Consider the following 7,528-nt stretch of genomic DNA (forward strand, 5'->3'; position numbering starts at 1 on the left):
TCGATACTCGTCGCCAACGCGTAAGGAACCATAGATCTTCCGAAGAATTTTTCTCTCGAATGCTCCTAACGCCTTCTCATCACTGTTGGTAATTGTCCAAGCTTCTGCACCATACAGCACGACAGGCATGATAAGGTATTTGTAGAGCCTGATTTTTGTTTGTCGAGAGAGGGCTTTATTTCTCAATTGCTTACTTAGCCCGAAGTAATATTTGTTGGCAAGAGTAATTCTTCGTTGAATCTCTAGCCTGACGTCATTTTTGGTGTTTAAGCTGGTTCCTAAATAAACGAAGTCTTTCACAACTTCGAACTTATAATTGTCAACAGTGACGTAGGTCCCAAGACGCTCAGGAGATTTGTTTGTTGACAGAAAGTACTTTATTTTGTCCTAATTTACCACAAGACCCATTTGTTTTGCTTGTTTTTCTAAGTTGGAAAATGCCGCACTGACGACGCGGGTGTTCAGACCAATGATATCAATATCGTCGGAATACGCAAGCAGCATTACACTTTTTTAGAATATTGTGCCAGTACGGTTTAAATCTGCTGCTCGAATTATCGTTTCCAACATTAGGTTAAAGTAGTCACACGACAAGGAGTCACCCTGTCTGAAACCTCGTTTGGTATCAAACGGCTCAGAGATGTTCTTTCCAATTCTAACGGAGCTGGTGGTGTTGCTCAACGTCATTTTACATAGCCGTATAAGTTTTGCTGGGATACCAAATTCAGACATAGCGGCATAGAGTGTGCTTCTAGTCGTAGTGTCAAAAGCAGCTTTGAAGTCGACAAATAGGTGGTGTGTTTCGATTTGTTTTTCTTGAGTCTTCTCCAGGATTTGACGCACTATGAATATCTGATCTAGAGTGGATTTGCCAGGTCTGAAGCCACACTGATAAGGTCCAATCAGTTGGTTGACGATTGGCCTCAATCTTTCACATAGTACATTTGATAGAACCTTATATGCGATATTTAAAAGACTGATCCCGCGGTAGTTGGCGCAGTTTGCAGGATCACCTTGGGCAAAGCACACTTAAATTCCAATCGTTGGGCATGCATTCATCCGACCAAATGTTGCGAATTAGCTGTAGCATGTATTTTGATAGCTCTTCGCCACCCGCTTTAAACAGCTCAGCCGGTAAACCATCGGCGCCTGCAGCTTTGTTGTTTTTGAGCCGCCTTATAGCTGTTTTAACTTCATTATGATCGGGAGGCGGGACGATTATTTCATCGTCAACGATTGAAAATTCGGGATCATCTTCGCTTTCAGTCACATTGCTACTACTGCCATTTAGTAGTTTCGAGAAGTGATCCCTCCAAATATTAAGCATGCTTTGGACATCTATCACCAGATTACCGTTTTCATCTTTGCAGGAATTAGCTCCGGGTTTATAACCATTTGTCAGGCTTTTTATTTTTTGATAGAATTTTCGAGCCATATTCCTGTCGCCCAGCTTCTCAAGCTCTTCGTACTCACGTCTTTCTGTTTCCTTCTTTTTTCGCCTGAAAAGACGTTTCTCTTCCCTTCTCTTTTGCCGATATCGCTCTTTAACAGCGCGCGTCGCAACTGACCGCAAGGTGGCTTGATATGCTGCGTCTTTCTCTGCGGTAGCATTGCGACACTCTTGGTCGTACCAGCTGTTTCTTTGTATACGGTGATAGCCCGTCACCTCTTCTGCAGCGGTACGCATAGAGTTGGAGATGTGGTTCCATTGCGCGCATATATCGGCTTCTTCAGATGAATTTTCCAGATATTGGGAGAGTCGAGTAGCGAAGTCATTAGCTGTCTGTTGTGATTGCAGCTTTTCGACGTCTTGTTCAAGCTGTTCATAAAAAATTTCCTTGGTGTTGTCATCTTTATCTTCCGTCGGGGCATGCGCACATATTAGAGTGATAAAGAAAAATTTTGCCTTAATCCGGATTTTTGCGAGCCTTTCGTTTATTGGTGTAAATGTTGAGACCAAATTTCTCAGCTTTCGGATTACCGCAAATCCGACTCCAAACTCGTGCTTTGTTGCATGGCAGCTGTAGTAGATGTCACAATGATCTCGTTTAGAGCATCCTTGTCCCGTCCATCGCATTTCCTGTAGAGCGGTAATGCCAGCCTTATATTCCTTGAGGACATTAACCAGCTGTATAGATGCACCTTCTCTGTAAAGAGTTCGGACATTCCAGGTGCATATTTTTAAATCGTGTTCCTTAATACGTTTGCGTTTGTCGTCATCAGTAGATCGTTTCTTTATCCGAGGATGCCTCTTCGTTTGCATTGAAAGAATTTTTTTTAAATGGTGGGTTCCAAGCCCGACGCATAACCTCATATATCTCTGAGGTGAATTTCGCTGCACACATTAGTTCACTATGCACGGATGATTGTAGCTATCCAGAGGGGCCACGTGGAGGCTGTGTGTCAACTTGGAGAGAACAGTGACAAGGATCGCGCTGGCATTTACCATGTTAAATGCAATCAGACACTTTACCTTGTATGTTCAATCCCATCCCCCCTTTACCTTGTATGTTCAATGTTTTTGAACATTAGATTTGTGTAAATACACAAACTGTTTTAAAAAAAAAAAGAAATATATTTATATTTCATGAACAATAAATTTGTGTAAATATACAAATTGAAATAAAATCAAATAATAATATAAAAAAGAAACGTAATCGGTGAGCATACTATTTTTTTGAAAAAGCTTTGTGACGCTTCTGATTTTGTCATTAAATAAAAAACAAAAAATTAATGTATATCATCTAATTCAACACGTGCCGGAATTTAATCCATGCATCGAATTGTGGGATTTGTGGAAGGAAAAGTAAGAAATTTACTTCTGCATCAGTGCATCAGTGATAACACAAAAATAGCTCTTCTCTTAAAATCTATTGGATCGAGGCCATATGCTGTTCTCCATAATATATGCAGTCCAAGTAAACCAGTTACAAAGTCTTACAAAGAGCTTTGTAATATAATGGATAAACATTACACATCTCCAACAATCATATTCAAAGAGAGAAAAAAGTTTCACACTGCAGTAAAAAGTGAAAATGAATTAATTTCCGAGTGGTTTGCTAGAACAAAACAACTAGCGTTGAATTGCAAGTTCGGTGAGCAACTTGAGTCTTTTAGTTTTGATCGTTTTATTGTTGGATTATCAGGAAAAATTTTTGAGCGACTTTGCGAAGGAGACGAAAAGCTTTCGCTAGATAAAGCACTAAGTATGTAAAGCACTTATTATGGAAGTGAAGCAAAAAACACGTAATGACTGCAGTGAAATTAATATTGTAAAAAGTAAAACAATATATAAGAGCGGCGATAAGTATGCCAGCAGTAATAAAGATAAGTATACCAGCAGTAATAAAAATTGTAATAAAAATTCAGCTTGTAATCATTGTGGTTGGCGTAATCATGATTCAAAAGATTGCAGATTTAAAAATTGTAAATGCAATCACTGTGGAAAAATTGGACACCTAGCATCACTGCGCAGGAATGTAAAAATTAATAAAAATAAAAAAATAGGTTTTGTATCTGAAATAAAATTAAAAAAATTTGTTATTATAAATAATAATGATTCGAAATTTTCCATTTACAGTGTAACATCTGAAATTTCAGGTGCTGATGAGTTTAAAATACCAGTAACTCTCGATGGATTATGTGTGAAACGGGAGCATCCTGAAGTTTTGCACCTTTATCGTGGTTAAAAAAATTTAAAAAACAAGTAAATCTCACTCCATGTACAACGACTTATGTTGTTTATGGTGGCAATAAAATTAAAACTGTAGGCTTGCATAATAATAAGATAAATTATTGTGAAATGTTCGTTTGGAACAAATTGTAATGTAAGCCAAACAACAAGTCTCTCTGTAATTATTGATGAAATTAAAAATCAATTTACAAAAGTTTTTAATGGGCAATTAGGCTGATATAAATCTACACTGATTTCATTACCTATTTCTGAAAATGCTAAGCCAATATTTTGTAAACCAAGACCTACGCGTTTTACTTGAAAGAAAAGCATTGATGGATTATATGGGTTAAAACTAAATTTACAAAAATGTTCATTCTTTCAAAAAAAAATTTCTTATCTAGGATTTACTATAGATAAGAAGGAGAGTAAAAATCCTGAATGGATATCTTCTGTGTTAAATGCGCTTATATCTAATAATTTGTCTGAGTTAAGCGCATTCATAGGAATGGTAAACTATTATTCAAAGTTTATTGATAATTTTGCTTACAAAATGATTCCACATTACAGGCTACTACAAAAACGTACTAAGTTTATGTGGTCTAAACAATGTTAAAATGCGTACGAACGCATAAAAAAGGATATCACATCACACCAAGTACTTACACATTTCAACCCAGAATTACCAATTATACTAACAACAGATGCTTCGAATAGTGCGGTTGCAGGAGTTCTTTCTCATGAATTTTCAAAGAATGATTGCAAACCAATTGCCTTTGTTTCAAGAGCTTTATCTAAGTGTGAACTAAATTACAGCACTCTTGAAAACGAAGCGTTAGCTATAATTTTTTGTGTTTCATAGTTATTTGCTTGGCAATAATTTTATATTGCGAAGTACTCATAAACCACTAATTTCAATTTTCAATGAAAATAAAGGTTTACCTATCATGGCAGCAGGAAGAATGCATTGATGGGCTTTTATTATGACTGGTTTAAACTATAAAATAGAGTATGTTAAAGGACATTTAAATTATGCTAATAATCAACAAACAAACACAACAAACTAGACGCGATCCAATTCTTTCAAAAGTATCCGATGCTGTTTTAAATGGAACAATTAACAATTGAAAAGAAAATCAGTTTACGTCATTTACTACTAAGACTATAGAATTAACAGTTGATCGTGGATGTATAAGTTAATGCCGGTGACACTTAATGTCACAAATACCTAATTAAGCTAAGGTTGCAGCGTCGACAATATAATTCAATTCATGCTAAATAGCATGCAGGTGGTACTATCATTGCCCCTACCTGTTGCAGATGCAACGTGCATCGCAGACGATCGCATTTCTCGTGGGAAACTACGCGAGCAACAGTTCCTGCTGATGCTGCATATTTTATTATTAAGTTAGACTATAAGAACTAATGTAAGATTTTATTCAAATCAGTTTTTTATCAATCTTAGAAATAAACGGTTCGGAGTAATCCGAAATAAAAGAAATCGTAAAGAACTCATTAATTGGCGCCCAACTAAAATTTACAATTACCAAAAGTGAAATTGCAATAAAAATTTTTTAAATGAACAAAATTTAAAATATATTAAAAATTGCAATTCAAATAAACAAAATTTGGAATATAGTAAAAATTATAATAACCAAAAAGTGAGATATATTAACATTTACAATTACCAAAAGTGAATTAAACAAAATTTGGAATATAGTAAAATTTACAATTACCAAAAGTGAAATATATTAAAAAATTGCAATAAATTTTTTTTAAATAAACAAAATTTGAAATATATTAAAAATCGCAATAAACAAAATATTTGCAATAACCAAAAGTGAATTAAACAAAATTTGTAATATATTAAAATTTACAATTACTAAAAGTGAATTAAACAAAATTTTGGAATATAGTAAAATTTACAATAACCAAAAAGTGAAATATATTAACATTTGCAATAACTGCAATAACCAAAAGTGAATTAAACAAAATTTGTAATTTATTAAAATTTACATTAAAATCTGTTTTGTTTTTTAAGAATGTTAACTTTTATTTCGTGCGTTATTTTTTAGTATAATTCTATAAAAGTTAACATTCTTAAAAAACAAAACAGATTTTAATAAAAATTTCGACGTAACAACTCAAAAAATTAATAACAAAATTATAAAATTTACAATTACCAAGAGCGAAATATATTAAAAAAATTGCAATAAAAATTTTTTTTTAAATAAACAAAATTTGAAATATATTAAAAATTACAATTTAAATAAATAAAATTTGGAATATATTAAAATTTACAATTATCAAAAATGAATTAAACAAAATTTGGAATATATTAGAATTTACAATAATCAAAAGTGATAGTGATAAGAAAAAATTGCAATAAAAAATTTTTTTTTTTTTAATAAACAAAATTTAAAATATATTAAAAATTACAATTTAAATAATCGAAATTTGGAATATATTAGAATTTACAATAACCAAAAGTGAAATATATTAAAATTTGCAATAAGAAATTTAAATAAACAAAATTTGAAATATATTAAAATTCGCAAAAGTGGAATATTTTAAAAAATTTTTGCAATAAAAAATTTTAAATAAACAAAATTTGAAATATATCAAAATAACCTAAACTTGAAAAAAAAAACTTTTTTTTTATAACCAAAATTATTTTCATTATAAATTTATAGATCTTTAATGAGAAATAATTTTTAAAATTTTTGAATTTATAACAGAGTTTTCTTTTGTTGTTCTCTTAATTTTTGTCTTTTTGTACAAATATCATAAAAATTATTAGTTTAAAAATATTATTATTATTTACGATTTATTCACTATTTATTTTTGGAATGGACTCACTAATATTGTGAGTACAATTCATAGTCAATCATTAAAAATATAATTAAAATTCAACATATTTTTTTTTAAAACGGAAAACATATTATTTTTCTTTGCCAAACCTCTACTTGTTTTTTTTTTTTATCTGCTTTGTCCCCCTTATAATAATAAAATGGACAGAAATCAGATATTAAGTTTAGTGGAAACGGCGGTTGATGTTTCTAAAAATGAACTTTCAGAACAAATTGCAGAATTATCTAATCTAATCAGTAGATTACAACCTCCGCAAATTGAACCTTATAAACCCGTTCAAATTAGGGCAGGTGTGGTTAGCACACATACTAATATGGATCTCATCAAGTCTCTGCCAGAGTTTAAAGGCATTTCAACCGAATATCCTGCTTAGAGAGAGGCTGCTCATTTTGCTACGAGCTACTATCGGGATGGGTCGGAACCGTATTATGTAGCAATGGGTATCCTTAGAAATAGAATCACAGGACCTGCAAATTCCACTCTTAGTACTTTTAATACTGTCTTGAATTTTAATGCTTTAATATGTAGACTCGATCAGGCCTATTCTGATAAAAGACCCTTGCACGTTTTAGAGAACGAACTTAGTATTCTAAGACAAGGCAAATTAACAATAAATGAATACTATGATACAGTAGATAAACAACTTACGCTTATAACAAACAAACATATAATGACCCATAGCGGAAATGAAGAATTGATAACAGCGCTTAATGAAAGAGCTAGAGAAAATGCTCTTAGAATTTTTATATCAGGCCTCCGAAGACCAATATGCGATATACTGTTTTCATCTCGCCCAGCAGATTTACCGACAGCACTCGCAACGGCACAAGAACTGGAACAGAACCAGCAACGATATAATTTTGCTCAAACATTCGCTACGGCAAGGAATTTTTCAGTGGGAAGAAACAACAATAGACAAAATAATCCAGTAAATCACTCTCAAAATAAACAATTTGCCCAGAATACACCGCATTATCGTCGGGA

The sequence above is a fragment of the Teleopsis dalmanni genome, chromosome 1 (genome assembly GCF_002237135.1).
Source record: "Teleopsis dalmanni isolate 2A chromosome 1, ASM223713v2, whole genome shotgun sequence".
Classification (NCBI taxonomy): domain Eukaryota; kingdom Metazoa; phylum Arthropoda; class Insecta; order Diptera; family Diopsidae; genus Teleopsis; species Teleopsis dalmanni.